The sequence below is a fragment of the Triticum urartu genome, chromosome 3A (assembly GCF_056163025.1).
Source record: "Triticum urartu cultivar PI428250 chromosome 3A, HENAU_Tu73, whole genome shotgun sequence".
Lineage (NCBI taxonomy): Eukaryota > Viridiplantae > Streptophyta > Magnoliopsida > Poales > Poaceae > Triticum > Triticum urartu.
The window spans coordinates 305,626,867-305,648,695 of NC_141875.1; positions in this window are offsets into that span (position 1 = coordinate 305,626,867).

The window sequence follows — 21,829 nt, forward strand, 5'->3', positions numbered from 1 at the left end:
TACATATACAACATGTACACCTTGTCTCTTCTGTTAGCCACATTTCAGATTAAGCAATGCCGAGGACGGCTTTGTTTTCAAGAAGGGGAGGATGATGAGGACATGACTACCTTGGATACGACCAAAAATATTGCATACATGCATATTTGTCAGGTGATTTCTAGTGCAAACTATTCAATAATCTATTTATGTTATCCAGAACAAAAATACTTCACACACTTTTGTGTTTAGGTTCTCTTCAAAAAGTCCTCTCACGTCACTTTTGGGCCAAGAGAAGATAGAGTCCAAGTCTCTCATGTTTTGGATTCAGATTCAGACTGCACAGACATGCCCGACTCAAAATGTCAATAACTTTTTCTTATAGACTCCGAATTGGGTGATTCTTTTTTTGTTGGAAAGTAGATTTCGTGCTCTTTCCAACCCAATTGGATTCACCTTCAAGTTCGTCTAGAGCATTGAGGTATCGATGAAACAATCTGACGCTGCAGCAGAATCCGAGTCAAACAACAAGTCCTAAGGTGTTGCACCACCTCCACTTGGGCGCATGAGCCTGCGACCTAGTGTTAGTTTTAGGCTGCCTTGGGACGTCCTACCACCTCTTTGGCGGCCACCCCTTGCTCCTATATAAGTAGATCCATCTAATAGCTTTTTCCTTGGGATTTGTTTAGTTAAAAGTTAGCAATTGCAACTTCGTGTACTTCGTTTCTGTCCAACGACCAGACCAAGGCCGCTTTCGGATCCCCACCTTTATTAATACTTCATCTATATTCTCAATATTTAGATTGCATTATCATATTCTTGCTTGTTCTTCGATTGTGTGCAGGAATAGACCTTCGTGGTCAGGCTGATCGTGCTTCCAGCATCGTCAGTAACCTCGGGAGATTGATTTAGCGATTGCTAAGGCGCAACGTCGTGCACATTTGTAGTCGGATCATCAAAGTTGACTCGACCAAATCGATAGTTATTATCTCATCGAAACATCGGGACCCTCGCCTCTATCAGAGAAGCAAAGGTAAAAAGGCATCCCTCTCAAATGAGGTTGCTCCTACTACTCATTGTGATGATATTAGTTGCTATAATATTGGTGCTATCCATACTATTAATGATGAGAGTGATTATGCTTATGATATGAAAAGGCCCAAGCTTGGGGATGCTATGTTTGATGAAAATGACATGTTTGAGAATTTATTTGCTGCAATTAATGTTTGTCCCAAGCTTGGGGATGATATGTTTTATGAAGATGATATTTTTGTCCTCCCAAGTTTTGATATGCAAATTTATTATGATGATAGCATGCCTCCTATTTATGACGATTATATTGATGAAAGTGGGTTTGGTAGAGTGTCAACTTTAGGAAGTAATGATCGCACTATTTTGGAGGGTGTTGAATCTTATTGTGACAATTATGAAAGTGGATTTGGAGAGGTCATGACTTTATTTAGTAATGATTCCACTATCTTGGAAAGGTTTCAATCGATTATGATGAGAACAAAGTTGCTAATTATGATAATTATTGTGATGATACATATGCTATAAAAAGTAGTGATGATTATATTTATAAAACTTTTCATGATTATGATTACCCATTTTCTGAATTTTATTCCTTCAATGTGGAAACAATTTATAGTATTCAAGTTTTTTATGATACTCTCACTATTCTGAATGAGAAGAATTTTGCTTATGTGGAGAGTAGTAAAAATTTTATGCTTGTAGATCATGAAAAGAATGCTTTATGTGATGGTTACATTGTTGAATTCATTCATGATGCTACTGAAAATTATTATGATGGAGGAACATATGCTTGTAGGAATTGCAATAATATCAAGTTTCCTCTCTATGTGTTGAAAATCTTGGTGTTATCCTTGTTTTACCTTCCTATGCAAGTTGATTCTTATTCCCACAAGTTGTTTGCTCACAAAATCCTTACTCATAGGAAGTGGGTTAGGCTTAAATGTGCTAGTTATATTCTTCATGATGCTCTCTTTATGTTTCAATTCTTAGCTAGGGGCGTTAAACGATAGCGCTTGTTGGGAGGCAACCCAATTTTATTTTTGTTCTTTGATTTTTGCTCCTGTTTAGTAATAAATAATTCATCTAGACTCTGTTTAGATGTGGTTTTATGTTTTAATTAGTGTTTGTGCCAAGTAGAACCTTTGGGAAGACTTGGGTGAAGTCTTTGCGATCTTGCTGTAAAAAACAGAAACTTTTGCGCTCACGAGATTAGCTGTCGTTTTTTACTGGAGAGTGCTATTAAGTTGATTCTTTATGAAGATGATTAATAGACAAATTCCTCACGTCCACCAATTTATTTTAGAATTATTTGAGTTCCAGAAGTGTACGTTTGATACAGATTACTACAGACTGTTTTGTTTTTGACAGATTCTGTTTTCTATGTGTTGTTTGCTTATTTTGATGAATCTATGAGTAGTATCGGAGGTTATGAACCATAGAGAAGTTGGAATAAAGTAGATATTACACCAATATGAATTTATAATGAGTTCACAACAGTACCTAAGTGGTGATTTATTTTCTTATACTAACGGAGCTTACAAGTTTTCTGTTAAGTTTTGTGTTGTGAAGTTTTCATGTTTTGGGTAAAGATTCGATGGACTATGGAATAAGGAGTGGAAAGAGCCTAATCTTGGGGATGCCCAAGTCACCCCAAGGTAATATTCAAGGACAACCAAGAGCCCAAGCTTGGGGATGCCCCGGATGGCATCCCCTCTTTCGTCTTCGTTCATCGGTAACTTTAATTGAGGATATATTTTTATTCACCACGTGATATGTGTTTTTCTTGGAGCGTCATTTTATTTTGTTTTGTTTTGCTTGTTGTTTGAATAATATCCCAAGATCTGAAAGTATTAAATGTTAGAGAGTCTTCACATAGTTACATAATTATTCAACTACTCATTGTGCTTCGCTTATATCTTTCGGAGTAGTTTGTCATTTGCTCTAGTGCTTCACTTATATCCTTTTAGAGCACGGCGGTGATTTTATTTTGAAGAAATTATTGATCTCTCATGATTCACTCACATTATTTTGAGAGTCTTTTAGAACAACATGGTAATTTGTTTGGGTTATAAAACTAGTCCTGATATGATGGGCATCCAAGATGGATATAATAAAAACTTTCATATAGAGTTCATTGAATACTATGAGAAGTTTGATAATTGATGATTGTTTTGAGATATGAAGATGGTAATATTAGAGTCGTGCTAGTTGAGTAATTGTGAATTTGAGAAATACTTGTGTTGAGGTTTGCAAGTCCCGTAGCATGCACGTATCGTAACCGTTGTGTGACAAATTTGAAGCATGAGGTGTTTCTTTGATTGCATTCCTTATGAGTGGCAGTCAAGGACAAGCGATGGTCTTTTCCTACCGATCTATCCCCCCAGGAGAATGCGTGTAGTGCTTGGTTTTTGATGACTTGTAGATTTTTGCAATAAGTATGTGAGTTCTTTATGAATAATGTTGAGTCCATGGATTATACGCACTCTCACCCTTCCATCATTGCTAGCCTCTTCGGTACCGTGCATTGCCCTTTCTCACCTCAAGAGTTGGTGCAAACTTCGCTGGTGCATCCAAAACCCGTGATATGATACGCTCTATCACACATAAACCTCCTTATATCTTCCTCAAAACAGCCACCATACCTACCTATTATGGCATTTCCATAGCCATTCCGAGATATATTGCCATGCAACTTTCCACCGTTCCGTTCATCATGACACACGTCATCATTGTCATATTGCCTTGCATGATCATGTAGTTGACATCATATTTGTGGCAAAGCCACCATGCATAATTTATCATACATGTCAATCTTGATTCATTGCCCATCCCGGTACACCGCCGGAGGCATTCATATAGAGTCATACTTTGTTCTAGTATCGAGTTGTAATCTTTGAGTTTTAAATAAACAGAAGTGTGATGATCATCATTAATAGAGAATTGTCCCAGAAAAAAAGGCCAAAAAAAGAGAGAGAAAAGAAAGGCCAAATAAAAAAAGAAATAAAAGGGGACAATGCTACTATCCTTTTTTTCCACACTTGTGCTTCAAAGTAGCACCATGATCTTCATGATAGAGAGTCTCTTATGTTGTCACTTCATATACTAAGTGGGAATTTTTCATTATAGAACTTGGCTTGTATATTCCGACAATGGGCTTCCTCAAATGCCCTAGGTCTTTGTGAGCAAGCAAGTTGGATGCACACCCACTTAGTTTATTTTTGTTGAGCTTTCATACATTTATAGCTCTAGTGCATCCGTTGCATGGCAATCCCTACTCCTCGCATTGACATCAATTGATGGGCATCTCCATAGCCCGTTGATTAGCCGCGTCAATGTGAGACTTTTTTTGTCTTCTCCACATGACCCCCATCATTATATTGTATTCCACCCATAGTGCTATGTCCATGGCTCACGCTCATGTATTGCGTGAAAGTTGAAAAAAGTTTGAGATTACTAAAGTATGAAACAATTGCTTGGCTTTTCATCGGGGTTGTGCATGATGGGAGCATTTTTGTGTGACGAAAATGAAGCATAGCCAAACTATATGCTTTTGTAGGGATACGCTTTCTTTGGCCATGTTATTTTGAGAAGACATGACTGCTTAGTTAGTATGCTTGAAGTATTATTATTTTTATGTCAATATTAAATATTGTCTTGAATCTTATGGATTCGAATATTCTTTCCACAATAAAGAGGATTACATAAATAAATAAGTTAGGTAGCATTCCACATCAAAAATTCTGTTTTTATCCTTTACCTACTCGAGGACGAGCAGGAATTAAGCTTGGGGATGCTTGATACGTCTCCAACGTATCTATAATTTTTTATTGTTCCATGCTATTATATTATCAACCTTGGATGTTTTATATGCATTTATATGCTATTTTATATGATTTTTGGGACTAACATTTTAACCTAGAGCCAGTGCCAGTTTCTGCTTTTTCCTTGTTTTTGAGTATCGCAGAAAAGGAAAACCAAACGGAGTCCAATTGACCTGAAATTTCACGGAGATCATTTTTGGACCAGAAGAAGCCCAAGGAGTACCGAAGATGGGCCAGAAGAGTCCCGAGGCCACCATGAGGGTGGGGGCGCGCCCTACACCCCTAGGCGTGCCCCCCTACCTCGTGGCTGCCTCAGGGACCCCCTGACTTGTTCCCGACTCCAACACCTCTTATATAACCCCAAACTTCCAGAAAGAAACCTAGATCGGCAGTTCCGTCGCCGCAAACCTCCATAGCCAGCAAAAACCAATCTACACCCGTTCCGGCACCCTGCTGGAGGGGGGAATCCCTCTCCGGTGGCCATCTTCATCATCCCGGCGCTCTCCATGACGAGGACGGAGTAGTTCACCCTTGGGGCTGAGGGTATGTACAAGTAGCTATGTGTTTGATCTCTCTCTCTCTCTCTCTCTCGTGTTCTTGATTTGGCACGATCTTGACGTATCGCGAGCTTTGCTATTATAGTTGGATCCTATGATGTTTCTCCCCCTCTACTCTCTCGTAATGGATTGAGTTTTCCCTTTGAAGTTATCTTATCAGATTGAGTCTTTAAGGATTTGAGAACACTTGATGTATGTCTTGCATGTGCTTATCTGTGGTGACAATGGTATATCACGTGATCCACTCGATGTATGTTTTGGTGATCAACTTGCGAGTTCTGTGACCTCGTGAACTTATGCATAGGGGTTGGCACACGTTTTCGTCTTGACTCTCCGGTAGAAACTTTGGGGCACTCTTTGAAGTTCTTTGTGTTGGTTGAATAGATGAATCCGAGATTGTGTGATGCATATCGTATAATCATAACCATGGATACTTGAGGTGACATTGGAGTATCTAGGTGACATTAGGGTTTTGGTTGATTTGCGTCTTAAGGTGTTATTCTAGTACAAACTCTAGGATAGATTGAACGGAAAGAATAGCTTCGTATTGTTTTACTATGGACTCTTGAATAGATCAATCAGAAAGGATAACTTTGAGGTGGTTTCCTACCCTACATAATCTCTTCGTTTGTTCCCCGCTATTAGTGACTTTGGAGTGACTCTTTGATAGAGGCGAAGGTGCCTGATGTTTCGATGAGATAGATATCATTTTATGTGGGAGTCGACTTTGACGATCCGACTACGAATGTGCGAAGACGTTGCACCTTAGCAATCGCTAAACCAACTTCCGAGGGTTATTGACCACGCCGGAGCACGATCAACCTGACCACGAGGGCCTATTTCCTGCGAGCAAACGAAGAACAAGCAAAAAACTGAGATTGCAATCTGGATATTGCGAATAAAAGAGGAAATCTTCATTAATTAAGGTGGGGTTCTGTGACGTCTTGGTCTGGTCATTGGACACAAACGATGTACGCGAAGTTGCAGCTATGTTGAACTTTTAGTCTAAACAAAACCCAAAGTCTAAACGACGCACTAAGGGCTGTATATATGGAGGAATAGGGGGGAATTTCGTGGCCCTTGGAGGAGGGGTCCGAAACCAATCCTAACTCTTGTTTCCCCACACATACGGACTCTAAAAACAACCTATACTTAAGTATTTCGAAAATACATGGGCCTCGCCCAATAATAAGGTGACGCAGCACCTAGAATAGCCTCTGGACGAAATTTATGAAGTGGCATCTTGTATATTTGTAGGACCTTGAAGTAGACGTGTATAGAGGGGGGGGTGATTAGACACTTAATGCTAAAGTTGCAATTTTTAAGCTTTTTCGGTTTAGGTGGAGTTTAGGCATAATTTCAACATTCACAATACATATCAAGCAAGTATGCAAAGAGTATATAGGCAGCGGAAAGTAAAGCATGCAACTTGCAAGGATGTAAAGGGAAGGGTTTGGAAAATTCAAACGCAATTGGAGACACGGATGTTTTTCCCGTGGTTCGGATAGGTGGTGCTATCCTACATCCACGTTGATGGAGACTTCAACTCACGAAGGGTAACGGTTGCGCGAGTCCACGGAGGGCTCCACCCACGAAGGGTCCACGAAGAAGCAACCTTGTCTATCCCACCATGGCCATCACCCACAAAGGACATGCCTCACTAGCGGTAGATCTTCACGAAGTAGGCGATCTCCTTGCCCTTACAAACTCCTTGGTTCAACTCCCCAATCTTGTCGGAGGCTCCCAAGTGACACCTAGCCAATCTAGGAGACACCACTCTCCAAGAAGTAACAAATGGTGTGTTGATGAGGAACTCCTTGCTCTTGTGCTTCAAATGATAGTCTCCCCAACACTCAACTCTCTCTCACAGGATTTGGATTTGGTGGAAAGAAGATTTGAGTGGAAAGCAACTTGGGGAAGGCTAGAGATCAAGATTCATGTGGTAGGAATGGAATATCTTGGTCTCAACACATGAGTAGGTGGTTCTCTCTCAGAACATATGAGTTGGAAGTGTAGATGTGTTCTGATGGCTCTCTCCACGAATGAAGAAGAGGTGGAGGGGTATATATAGCCTCCACACAAAATCCAACCGTTACACACAATTTACCAATCTCGGTGGGACCGAGTCAACAAACTCGGTCAGACCGAAATAGTAAACCTAGTGACCGTTAGAGATTTTCGGTGGGACCGACTGGATCAACCCGGTGGGCCCAATGTGGTAGGGTTAGGGTAAATCCAAAACTCGGTTTGACCGATTACTCAAACTCGGTGGGACCGATTTGGGTAATAAGCGAAACAGAGAGTTGGCCAAGCAAACTCGGTGGGGCCGATTGCATATCTCGGTGGGACCGAAAATATTGCAACAGGTAACAGAGAGTTTGCAAGCCCATCTCGGTGAAACCGAGATCCCATCGGTGAGACCGAACTGATTAGGGTTTCTGGCAATGGCTATGACAAGTGAAACTCGGTGGCGCCGGATAGAAATAATCAGTAGGTCCGAGTTTGGCTTTGGGTTTAGGTCATATGTGGAAGTGGGAAAGTAGCTGAGGATTTTGGAGCATATCATTAAGCACTTGAGCAAGAGGCTCATTATCAACACCTCATCCCTCCTTGATAGTATTGGCTTTTCCTAAAGACTCAATGTGATCTTGGATCACTAAAATATAAAATGAAGAGTCTTGAGCTTTTGAGCTTGAGCCAATCCTTTGTCCTTAGAATCTTGGAGAAGTTCCCACAACCTTTAGTCCATGCCACTCCCTTGTTGAACTTATCTGAAACATACTAGATAGAAACGTTGGTCCAACAAGAGATATGTTGTCATTAATTACCAAAACCACCTAGGGAGCACTTGTGCTTTCAATCTCCCCCTTTTTGGTAATTGATGGCAACATACATCAAAGCTTTAGATAAAGATATAAAGAACAGCAAGTAAAGCTTTGGAAAGACATGTAACAAGCATAGGCTCCCCCTACATGTATGCACTCATGTAAATGTGAAATATAGAGGCATGTGAGAGCATAACCATGACAGAGTAGGCAATGTGTTACATGTATCTTGGCCATATGCATCAGAGCGAAAGATTATCAAGGAAAATACCTTCATGCTCATGAGTCCTTCTTGCAAATAGTATGTACATAAGCAAGAATTCCTCATACTCATGATTTTGATGCATACACTTACCTTGTAGTCTTTGGTTGGCTTAGGATGGAATGAACCTGCACAAACAAAGTTATATAACACAGGTACATCCACTAGCCAGAGCAAACAAAAGAAACCACAAGAATACCAAGACTGGGATGACATGTAGAGAGTGAGTACTAGGTACCACATTGGAATAGACATGTCCCCAAGAGTAAAGATATGCAATGAATTTGATTGATTTCTTTCCCTTAGGTGTCTTGCTCCCCCTGAATCTCTTTCTCCCCCTTAATACTTTCTCTCTTGTAGGTTTGGTCCTTGAGACTTTCTCTCCCCCTTTAGCTTTGATGTGATCTCTCTCTCCCCCTTTGACATCAATTTCCAAGAAGGGCTTTCTGGAATCCGTCGTATAGGTTTGGTCCTTGATACTCAGCATAAAGCAATGGATAAAACTGTGATGCTTGTAGAGGACAAGATGCATTGAGTAGAGCTGGATCAGAAGAAATATAGAACAAGTGGCAAACTGTTTTTCCTGTTGTGAAGTCGGTGGCACCGAGTGGCATGTTTCGGTGGTACCGAAAAGATTCGGTTGGACCGAAAATACAAGTCGGTGAAACCGAGTTTACACAGAGAAAAACACTTGTCACCTCATGTAGGATCTCACAAGGATTTGCAAGGAATTGAATGCAGAAAATGCAGAACAAAAACAAAAAGAGAAGAGAAGAAACTGAAAGATCTAGATGAAGTTTTTTTTTGAAAAAGAGAAAGGAAATAAACATGCATGAGACAAATGCAATAACACAGAAAAGAACACAAGAGAACTTCATCTAGAGTTGGGCGGTGACATAGTCACCTATGTTAGAGTATATTGACTTAGGAGTCAAGTGAGAACACTTGATCATTGGTCATACTCATCGTTTAAGCTCAAAATGGGGTTACCATTTTTCGTTTAAGCATCTTGATGTATTCACATCTTGTTGAGTTGCTTTGACTCATGTCTTGGAGTAAAGCTTCTCTAAGATGGAATAACATACCTTGGGTGGCGGTGTGGTTCTTGCTCATGTAGTTGAACTTGTGTGGGTACTCAAGGTTGATGTAGCTCATCAAGAGTTGGGAGCACCACTTGGAGTTAGAGTTCATCTACCTACATGGGTTAGTTCTTGCAAGGAAGAGCACTTGTGTATCCAAAAATGACAATCATGAAGCTCAACATAGAATTTGTCAAAGGATATGTTTGAATGGTTTTGTGCTTCCTTGTCTTAAACCACCATTGTGTAGAGACTTGGTGATGTAGAGATTGCTCAAGATGTGAGTGAGTCGCAATATCATGGAATTAGATTCAACACCTACATGGGTTAGACAACATGCAAGGTAAAAATATATCCAAGACATAAGATAGTCATCATAAGAGATATATCATGGGCTAATCATAAACTTATGTCTTGCATGTATCCAATGGAGTTCCTACTCCAAGTTCGAAGCATCAATGATGTTCAATTCTCCTCTCAACCTGCAAAACACTTTCTCATCAAGTGGTTTAGTGAATATATCCGCTAATTGCTTATCAGTGCGAACATGCTTAAGATCAATGTCACCCTTAGCAACATGATCTCAAATGAAATGATGACGAACTTCAATATGCTTAGTTTGAGAATGTTGTACAGGATTATGACCAATTTTGATAGCACTTTCATTGTCACAAAGCAGTGGAACATGTTTCACATAGATCCCATAATCTTTAAGAGTTTGGGTCATCCAAAGTAATTGAGCACAACATGAACCAGCGGCAATGTATTGCGCTTCGGCGGTGGATAAGGATACCGAGTTTTGTTTCTTGGAAGACCAAGACACAAGAGATCTACCAAGAAATTGACAAGTACCCGAAGTGGACTTTCTATCAACCTTGTCTCCGGCATAATCCGAGTCGGAATAGCCAACAAGATCAAAAGAAGACCTCTTAGGATACCAAATGCCAAAGTTTGGTGTATGAATTAAGTATCTCACTATCCTTTTCACGGCCTTAAGATGACATTCTTTAGGAGCAGCTTGATATCGTGCACACATGCACACACTTAGCATAATATCGGGACGTGAAGCACATAGGTATAGCAATGAACCAATCATAGAGTGATAAACCTTTTGATCAACCGGTTCACCATCTTTGGTCAAATCATTATGTCCACTAGTAGGCATGGGTGTAGACATACCTTTGCATTCTTGCATATTGAACTTCTTGAATAAGTCCTTGGTGTACTTCGTTTGAGAGACAAATGTACCTTCCTTAGTTTGCTTGATTTGAAAACCGAGAAAGAATTTGAGTTCACTCATCATGGACATCTCAAACTTCTCTGACATTAGCTTTCCAAACTTTTCACTAAAGAGAGGGTTAGTTGAACCAAATATGATATCATCAACATAAATTTGGCATACAAATAGTTCTCCATTAACCCTTTTAGTAAAAAGAGTAGAATCAATTTTTCCAATTTCAAAACCACTTGCAATAAGGAACTTGGTCAAGCATTTATACCATGCTCTAGGAGCTTGTTTAAGACCATAAAGAGCTTTGTGAAGTTTGTAAACATGATTTGGTTTCTTGGGATTGATAAAGCCGGGAGGTTGTTTGACATAAACTTCCTCCTCTATTTCACCATTTAGAAAAGCACTTTTAATGTCCATTTGGTACAAGGTTATATTATGGTGATTAGCATAGGCAAGTAAGATGCGAATGGACTCAAGTCTAGCAACGGGAGCATATGTCTCACCATAGTCCATACCTTCGACCTGTGTGTACCCTTGGGCGACGAGACGTGCTTTGTTGCGAACCACTTGTCCATCTTCATCTTGCTTGTTGCGAAACACCCATTTGGTACCAATGATATTGTGGTTGTTGTCGGGCTTCTCAACCAATGTCCAAACTTGGTTTCTCTCAAAGTTGTGTAGCTCTTCATGCATAGCGTTTATCCAATCCGGATCTTCCAATGCTTCTTCAACCTTCATAGGTTCAATGCTAGAGATGAATGAATAGTTTTCACAAAAGTTAGCCAAACGAGTCTTTGAGCAAGTGATTCTCCCGGTTTGTATATCATTTAAGATTTGCTCGACGGGATGATCTTTGGCAATTCTTGCTCGAACTCGTGAGAGCTTTTGCTTGGGTCTTCGTTGAACATCTTCTGCATTTTCTTCTTTTTCTTGGCCTTCTTCATTGTTGACGTCGTCATTCTCTTGTCGTGGTGGAGAAGGAGGTTGTTGATGTTCGTCTTGGTGCATTTCCTTGTCTTCTTCATCTTGGTGTGTCCCACTTGTGGATGCTTCCGTGTCGATTCTTGGTTCACCTTGTCGTGAAGTAGAAGCTTCCACTTGGACGGATGAAGTACTCTCCTTCACCTCTGTTGGACGAACTTTGCCAATGGACAAGTCTTGGATTGCTTCTGAAGGGTCTTTGTCTCCTACATCAATTGGAAATTGCTCTACTTGCGAGCCATTAGATTCATCAAACTTCACATCTACCGTCTCTTCAACCTTTCGGGTGAAATTGTTGTAGACACGGTAAGTGTGAGAGTTTGAGCCATAACCAAGTAGAAAACCTTCATGAGATTTAGGAGCAAACTTTGAACGGCGATGCTTGTCAAGAATGTAGCACTTTGAGCCGAATACTCGAAAGTATCCAACTTGGGGTTTGTTACCGGTGAGGAGCTCATATGCCGTCTTGCCGAGTAGCTTGTGAAGATATAAGCGATTTGTTGCGTGACAAGATGTCTCAACCGCTTCTGCCCAAAAGTGCTTCGGCGTCTTGTATTCATCAAGCATTGTTCTTGCCATTTCGATGAGCGTCCGGTTGTTCCTCTCAACGACTCCATTTTGTTGAGGTGTGTACATAGCCGAGAACTCGTGTGAAATCCCTTCTTTGTCAAGAAAGGTGTCCACATTTGTGTTCTTGAACTCCATTCCGTTGTCACTCCGAACCTTCTTGATCTTCACGTCAAACTGATTTTGGGCCTTCCTAGCGAAGTTTTTGAAGATCTTCTGTACCTGCGACTTGTCATTAAGAAAGAACACCCACGTAAATCTTGAAAAATCATCAACTATAACTAGACCAAAAGAATTTCCACCGAGACTCTTGTAGGCGTTGGGACCAAAAAGATCCATATGAAGTAGCTCGAGTGGCCTCCTTGTGGTCATGATGTTCTTCACGGGATGCCTTCCTCCAACCTGTTTACCTGCTTGACAAGCACTTCAAAGTCTATCCTTATCAAATATGACATCGTTAACTCCAAGGATGTGATTTCCTTTAATAAGCTTGTCAAGGTTTCTCATGCCAACGTGACCTAGTCGTCTATGCCACAACCAACCTTTTGAGGATTTAGCAATAAAGCAAGTTTTAGGTTGTGCCTTTTTAGAGAAATCGACAATGTAAAGATCACCTCTACGCATACCGGTAAAGACCATTTTATGATTGTCTCGACGAAATACTTGGCAATCTACCTCAGTAAATCGGACATTCAACCCGAAATCAGCAAGTCTAGATACTGAAAGTAGGTTGTAGCCAAGAGATTCAACGAGCATAACATTTTGAATGGAACTATCATGTGAGATGGCCACGTTACCAAGGCCAACCACTTTACCCTTTGAATTATCACCAAAGGTGACATATTTTCGAGGGCCGTCATTTTCAGCAAGCTCACGGAACATCTCTTCATCTCCTGTCATATGATCAGTACATCCACTATCAAGAACCCATTCCTTTCCTCCTGACGCATATCCCCGAAGATTTGCCGTAAGACCAAAATGTCTCATTGCTTCATCAAGATCGAAGTCACGATCATCAGCATCATCATAGTATCCATGTTCACCATGATCTTGTGACTCATCATTTCCTAGAGAGGGTAATTCATTAGATAAATGATCATCAAAGTGGTCACCTTTATGAATTCTTATAACTTCGAATATAATATCACTAATGATTCCAACATCTCCTTTAGCTCGCTTGAGATTGGCAAGCTCACATAGACAATCACCAAAACTAGGATCACTAGAGTTCATCTTACTCAAGGCAATAGATTTATGGAGAATTTCATCCAGATTTTTTAAGGAATGATCGGGAAATCGTTCCTAAAGAAATTTACATATAGTATAGGCACAATTAAGAGTAGGCAAACTAGCAATCAAATTTTTGGGCAATCCTCTAATGATGAGCTCAATAGTTCTAAGATTGCGAATCATGTCAATATCTTCATCTAGGGTAGGATGCAAAAGACCAATATGAGGTGCACAAGGGCTAGCAATATACTTGTTTAAATGATATTGATTGAAGATTACAAGCATCTCATTTTTCCACTCATGAAAATATTCTCCATCAAGAATAGGCACTCTATGTCTAAGACTCCCTAAAGTAGACACATGCATCTTCCTCCAATGGTGATTAAACCAAGGCAATGGAGACCAAAGCTCTGATACCACTTGTAGGACCTTGAAGTAGATGTGTCTAGAGGGGGGGTGATTAGACACTTAATGCTAAAGTTGCAATTTTTAAGCTTTTTCGGTTTAAGTGGAGTTTAGGCATAATTTCAACATTCACAATACATATCAAGCAAGTATGCAAAGAGTATATAGGCAGCGGAAAGTAAAGCATGCAACTTGCAAGGATGTAAAGGGAAGGGTTTGGAAAATTCAAACGCAATTGGAGACACGGATGTTTTTCCCGTGGTTCGGATAGGTGGTGCTATCCTACATCCACGTTGATGGAGACTTCAACCCACGAAGGGTAACGGTTGCACGAGTCCATGGAGGGCTCCACCCACGAAGGGTCCACGAAGAAGCAACCTTGTCTATCCCACCATGGCCATCACCCACAAAGGACATGCCTCACTAGCGGTAGATCTTCACGAAGTAGGCGATCTCCTTGCCCTTACAAACTCCTTGGTTCAACTCCACAATCTTGTCGGAGGCTCCCAAGTGACACCTAGCCAATCTAGGAGACACCACTCTCCAAGAAGTAACAAATGGTGTGTTGATGATGAACTCCTTGCTCTTGTGCTTCAAATGATAGTCTCCCCAACACTCAACTCTCTCTCACCGGATTTGGATTTGGTGGAAAGAAGATTTGAGTGGAAAGCAACTTGGGGAAGGCTAGAGATCAAGATTCATGTGGTAGGAATGGAATATCTTGGTCTCAACACATGAGTAGGTGGTTCTCTCTCAGAACATATGAGTAGGAAGTGTAGATGTGTTCTGATGGCTCTCTCCATGAATGAAGAGGAGGTGGAGGGGTATATATAGCCTCCACACAAAACCCAACCGTTACACACAATTTACCAATCTCGGTGGGACCGAGTCAACAAACTCGGTCAGACCGAAATAGTAAACCTAGTGACCGTTAGAGATTTTCGGTGGGACCGACTGGATCAACCCGGTGGGACCAATGTGCTAGGGTTAGGGTAAATCCAAAACTCGGTTTGACCGATTACTCAAACTCGATGGGACCGATTTGGGTAATAAGCGAAACAGAGAGTTGGCCAAGCAAACTTGGTGGGGCCGATTGCATATCTCGGTGGGACCGAAAATATTGCAACAGGTAACAGAGAGTTTGCAAGCCCATCTCGGTGAGACCGTGATCCCATCGGTGAGACCGAACTGATTAGGGTTTCTGGCAGTGGCTATGACAAGTGAAACTCGGTGGCGCCGGATAGAAATAATCGGTAGGTCCGAGTTTTGCTTTGGGTTTAGGTCATATGTGGAAGTGGGAAAGTAGCTGAGGATTTTGGAGCATATCATTAAGCACTTGAGCAAGAGGCTCATTATCAACACCTCATCCCTCCTTGATAGTATTGGATTTTCCTAAAGACTCAATGTGATGTTGGATCACTAAAATATAAAATGAAGAGTCTTGAGCTTTTGAGCTTGAGCCAATCCTTTTTCCTTAGCATCTTGGAGAGCTTCCCACAACATTTAGTCCATGCCACTCCCTTGTTGAACTTATCTGAAACATACTAGATAGAAACGTTAGTCCAACAAGAGATATGTTGTCATTAATTACCAAAACCACCTAGGGAGCACTTGTGCTTTCAATATTTCGTCCAAGGGTGGCTTCAAAGTCCTGGAATCATCAGTTGTAACTCTGTTCTGGATCCCCTTGCGCATGCCATCATGTCCATGCTTAGTCTTGGTCCAGTGTTCATCCCTCTTATCCATGCCAGGCCCTTCATTTGTAAGCAAAACAAATGTATCCAATTTAGGCAGCATCATATTCTTATGAACATTAGAATAATTACCAAGAAATGAAAGTACCTAATAATTTAATTGGCGTGCGCGAGCTCTAGTAATTGGTCCAGTATGTATAGCAGCAGGGGTTGTGGGTGTAACAATGGTATTGATGTCCTCATCACTCTTTGTTGCATGTTGAGGGATAATTATATGATCCAATTATGTTATTATTGTTGAGGGAACTTGCACTAGTGAAAGTATGAACCCTTGGCCTTGTTTCCTAGCATTGCAATACCGTTTACGCTCACTTTTACCACTTGCTACCTTGCTGTTTTTATATTTCAGATTACAAAAACCTTTATCTACTATCAATATTGCACTTGTATCACCATCTCTTCACCGAACTAGTGCACCTATACAATTTACCATTGTATTGGGTGTGTTGGGGACACAAGAGACTCTTTGTTATTTGGTTGCAGGGTTGCTTGAGAGAGACCATCTTCATCCTACGCCTCCCACGGATTGATAAACCTTAGGTCATCCACTTGAGGGAAATTTTCTACTGTCCTACAAACCTCTGCACTTGGAGACCCAACAACGTCTACAAGAAGAAGGTTCTGTAGTAGACATCAGAACACCACAGTGTAATGGTGTGTCCGAACGTCGCAACCGCACTTTAATGGATATGGTGCGATCTATGATGTCTCTTACTGATTTACCGCTATTGTTTTGGGGTTATGCTTTAGAGATGGTTGCATTCACGTTAAATAGGGCACCATCGAAATCCGTTGAGACGACGCCATATGAACTGTGGTTTGGCAAGAAACCCAAGTTGTCATTTCTTAAAGTTTGGGGCTGCGATGCTTATGTGAAAAAGCTTCAAACTGATAAGCTCGAACCCAAATCGGAGAAATGTGTCTTCATAGGATACCCAAAGGAGACTGTTGGGTACACCTTATATCACAGATCCGAAGGCCAGATATTCGTTGCTAAGAATCGATCCTTTCTAGAGAAGGAGTTTCTCTCGAAAGAAGTGAGTGGGAGGAAAGTAGAACTTGATGAGGTAATTGTACCTGCTCCCTTATTGGAAAGTAGTTCATCACAGAAATCAGTTCCACTGATTCTTACACCAATTAGTAAGGAAGCTAATGATGATGATCATGAAACTTCTGATCAAGTTACTACTGAACCTCGTAGGTCAACCAGAATAAGATCCGCACCAGAGTGGTACGGTAATCCTATTCTGAAGGTCCTGTTACTTGACCATGGCAAACCTACGAACTATGAGGAGGCGATGATGAGCCCAGATTCTGCAAAATGGCTTGAGGCCATGAAATCTGAGATGAGAACAAAATATGGACTTTGGTTGACTTGCCCGATGATAGGCAAGCCATAGAGAATAAATGGATCTTCAAGAAGAAGACGGGCGCTGACGGTAATGTTACTGTCTACAAAGCTCGACTTGTTGCGAAAGGTTTTCGACAAGTTCAAGGAACTGACTACGATGAGACCTTCTCACCCGTAGCGATGCATAAGTCTGTCTGAATCATGTTAGCAATTGCCGCATTTTATGATTATGAAATTTGGCAGATGGATATCAAAACTACATTCCTTAATGGATATCTTAAAGAAGAGTTGTATATGATGCAACCGGAAGGTTCTGTCGATCCAAAAGGTGCTAACAAAGTGTGTAAGCTCCAGCGATCCATTTATGGACTGGTGCAAGCATCTCGGAGTTGGAATATATGCTTTGATAGTGTGATCAAAGCATATGGTTCTATACAGACTTTTGGAGAAGCCTGTATTTACAAGAAAGTGAGTGGGAGCTCCGTAGCATTTTTGATATTATATGTGGATGACATATTGTTGATCGGAAATGATACTGAATTTCTGAATAGCATAAAAGGATACTTGAATAAGAATTTTTCAATGAAATACCTCGGTGAAGCTGCGTATATATTGGGCATCAATATCTATAGAGATAGATCAAGACGCTTAATTGGAATATCACAAAGCACATACCTTGATAAAGTTTGGAAGAAGTTTAAAATGTTTCAAGCAAAGAAAGGGTTCTTGCCTATGTTACAAGGTGTGAAGTTGAGTCAAACTCAAGGCCCGACCACTGCAGAAGATAGAGAGAAAATGAAAGTCATTCCCTATGCCTCAGCCATAGGTTCTATCATGTATGCAATGATGTGTACCAGACCTGATGTGTGCCTTGCTATTAGTTTAGCAGGGAGGTACCATAGTAATCCAGGAGTGGATCACTGAACAGCGGTCAAGAGCATCCGGAAATACCTGAAAAGGATTATGGATATGTTTCTCGTTTATGGAGGTGACAAAGAGCTCGTCGTAAACGGTTACATCGATGCAAGCTTTGACACTGATCCGGATGACTCTAAGTCACAAACCGGATATGTAATTTTATTAAATGGTGGAGCTATCAGTTGGTGCAGTTCTAAGAAGAGCGTCGTGGCGGGATCTACGTGTGAAGCAGAATACATAGCTGCTTCAGAAGCAGCAAATGAAGGAGTCTGGATGAAGGAGTTCATATCCGATCTAGGTGTAATACCTAGTGCATCGGGTCCAATGAAAATCTTTTGTGACAATACTGGTGCAATTGCTTTGGCAAAGGAATCCAGATTTCAGAAGAGAACCAAGCACATCAAGAGACGCTTCAATTCCATCCGCGATCAAGTCAAGGAGGGAGACATAGAGATTTGCAAGATACATACATATCTGAATGTTGTAGACCCATTGACTAAGCCTCTCTCACGAGCAAAACATGATCAGCACCAAGACTCCATGGGTGTTAGAATCATTAATGTGTAATCTAGATTATTGACTCTAGTGTAAGTGGGAGACTGAAGGAAATATGCCCTAGAGGCAATAATAAAGTTGTTATTTATATTTCCTTATATCATGATAAATGTTTATTATTCATGCTAGAATTGTATTAATCGGAAACTTATTACATGCCCTAGAGTGTCCCTAATATGCCTCTACTAGACTAGGTCGTTGATCAAAGATGGTTGTGTTTCCTAGCCATAGACATGTGTTGTCATTTGATGAACGGGATCACATCATTAGAGAATGATGTGATGGACAAGGCCCATCCGTTAGCTTAGCACTATGATCATTTAGTTTATTGCTATTGCTTTCTTCATGACTTATACATTTTCCTATGACTATGAGATTATGCAACTCCTGAATACCAGAGGAACACCTTGTGTGCTATCAAACGTCACAATGTAACTGGGTGATTATAAAGATGCTCTATAGGTGTCTCCGATGGTGTTTGTTGATTTGGCATAGATCAAGATTAGGATTTGTCACTCCGATTGTCGGAGAGGTATCTCTGGGCCCTCTCGGTAATGCACATCACTATAAGCCTTGGAAGCAATGTGACTAATGTGTTAGCTACGGGGTGATGCATCACGAAATGAGTAAAGAGACTTGCCGGTAACGAGATTGAACTAGGTATCATGATACCAACGATGGAATCTCGGGCAAGTAACATACCGATGACAAAGGGAACAACGTATGTTGTTGTGCAGTTTGACCAATAAAGATCTTTGTAGAATATGTAGGAACCAATATGAGCATCCAGGTTCTGCTATTGGTTATTGATCGGAGATGTGTCTCAGTCATGTCTACATAGTTCTCGAACCCGTAGGGTCCGCACGCTTAACGTCTGATGACGATATGTATTATGAGTTATGTGATTTGATGTACCGAAGGTTGTTCGGATTCCCGGATGTGACCATGGACATGACGAGGAGTCTTGAAATGGTCGAGACATAAAGATTGATATATTGGACCATGTTGTTCGGACATTGGAAGTGTTCTGGAGAGTTTCAGATAAATCCAAAGTGTTGGAGGTTTACCTGACCCCCCCCCCCGCCCCCGGGAAGTTAATGGGCCACCATGGGCCTTGGAGGAGAGAGGGGTGGCCAGGAGGTGGCGCGCCCCCTAGTCTGATTTGGACAAGGGGTGGGGGCGGCGCTGCCCCCCTCTTTCCTTCTCTCCCCTTCCTCCTTCCTTCCCCTCCTAGTTGGACTAGGAAAGGGGGAACCTACTCCTAGTAGGAGTAGGATTCCCCCCTTAGGGCGTGCCCCGTGAGGCCGGCTGGCCCCCTCCTCCCCTCCTTTATATACAGGGGAGGGGGCACCCCATAGACAAACATATTGATTTCTTAGCCATGTGCGGTGCCCCCCTCCACAGATTTTCACCTTGGTCATATTGTCATAGTGCTTAGGCGAAGCCCTGCTTCGGTAACTTCATCATCACCATCAACACGTTGTTGTGCTGACGAAACTCACCCTCGGCCTCAACTAGATCTAGAGTATGAGGGACGTCACCGAGCTGAATGTGTGCAGATCGCGGAGGTGTCATGCGTTCGATACTTGATCGGTTGGATCATGAAGATGTTCGACTACATCAACCGTGTTACTAAACGCTTCCTGTCGGTGTCAAAACTGGTGGATCTCGGGTAGGGAGTCCCGAACTGTGCGTCTAGGCTGGATGGTAACAGGAGGCAGGGGACACAATGTTTTACCCAGGTTCGGGCCCTCTTGATGGAGGTAAAACCCTACGTCCTGCTTCATTAATATTGATGATATGGGTAGTACAAGAGTAGATCTACCACGAGATCGGAGAGGCTAAACCCTAGAAGCTAGCCTATGGTATGGTTATTGTTTGTCCTATGGACTAAAACCCTCCGGTTTATATAGACACCTGAGAGGGCTAGGGTTACACAGAGTCGGTTACAATGGGAGGAGATCTACATATCTGTATTGCCAAGCTTTCCTTCCACGCCAAGGAAAGTCCCATCCAGACACGGGACGAAGTCTTCAATCTTGTATCTTCATAGTCCAAGAGTCCGACCAAAGGTTATAGTCCGGCTATCCGGACACCCCCTAATCCAGGACTCCCTCAGTAGCCCCCGAACCAGGCTTCAATGGTGATGAGTCCGGCATGCAGATTGTCTTCGGCATTGCTAGGCGGGTTCCTCTCCAAATTCCGTGTACCTGTTTAAATAGTGTCCGGCTTCTTGTGAATGTCGCGCTCCTTGGCTTCCACGCCCAATAATGGCCACTTTCCACGTGTCGAGCGAATGTGAAGATCCAGGGTGTTTTTACATTTACCCCCCTAGGTGTGTGAATGAGCTGCCTATTAAAAAGACGAGGATTCAGATCCAAATCACACCATCCTCCCTCGGCAAGCCTTCATCGGAGCGCATCCGACAGAGATCCATTCCATCATGGCCGGTCGACGCAGCCTGGAGATTGGGAGAGATGTTCCGTCCCGCACAGCAAATTAGTGATGCTTCAGACCAAGGGATTTCTTCCCCCCGCATACATGGTCCCGGTTCGAGCCGGGCTCGCCAACTATAATGGCGGAGAGCAAGCGGAGAGCCTTCCGAATCCCTCCAAGGGAGAGCGGGTATGCCTTGTCCCTCATTTGGTAAGAGGGCTCGGATTTCCAATTCATCCGTTTCTCCGGGGGCTCCTGGAGTTCTACAGCCTCTAGTTGCACAACCTTACGCCTGCCTCCATATTGCATATCGCGGGCTTCGTAGCCCTTTGCGAGCTGTTTTTGGGCTGTGAGGCTCATTTCGCATTGTGGAAGGAGCTGTTCTACCTCGTGCCCCATTCTCGGAAGGGGTCAATATATCAAGTGGGCGGAGCCGATGTGTGGCGTATTGCCGGGACCGGATATCTATCTGGAACCCCAAAGAAGACGTCCGAAGACTGGCCTTCAGAATGGTTTTATATAGAAGATGTCCCCCTCCCGGACCCTATTCAAATTGGCCTCCCTGAGTTCGACAACGCTCCTTTCAAGAAGCGCCCGAGCTGGCGTCCACGGAGCCCCCAGGGGGAAGATGACAGGGACGTTCTTTACCTGATGAGCCGGATAAGTTTGTTAGCTCGATCTGGATTGATCATGATTGAGGTCATGGCCACATGTATTATGCGGGGGGTGCAGCCGCTTCAGTATAGAGGCCACCCCATGTGGGATTTCAACGGGGCGGATGACGCCACCCGCTATGGCCGTAAAGGGCCGGAATCGGTTGATGCTCTAATAAAGATCTTATCCACT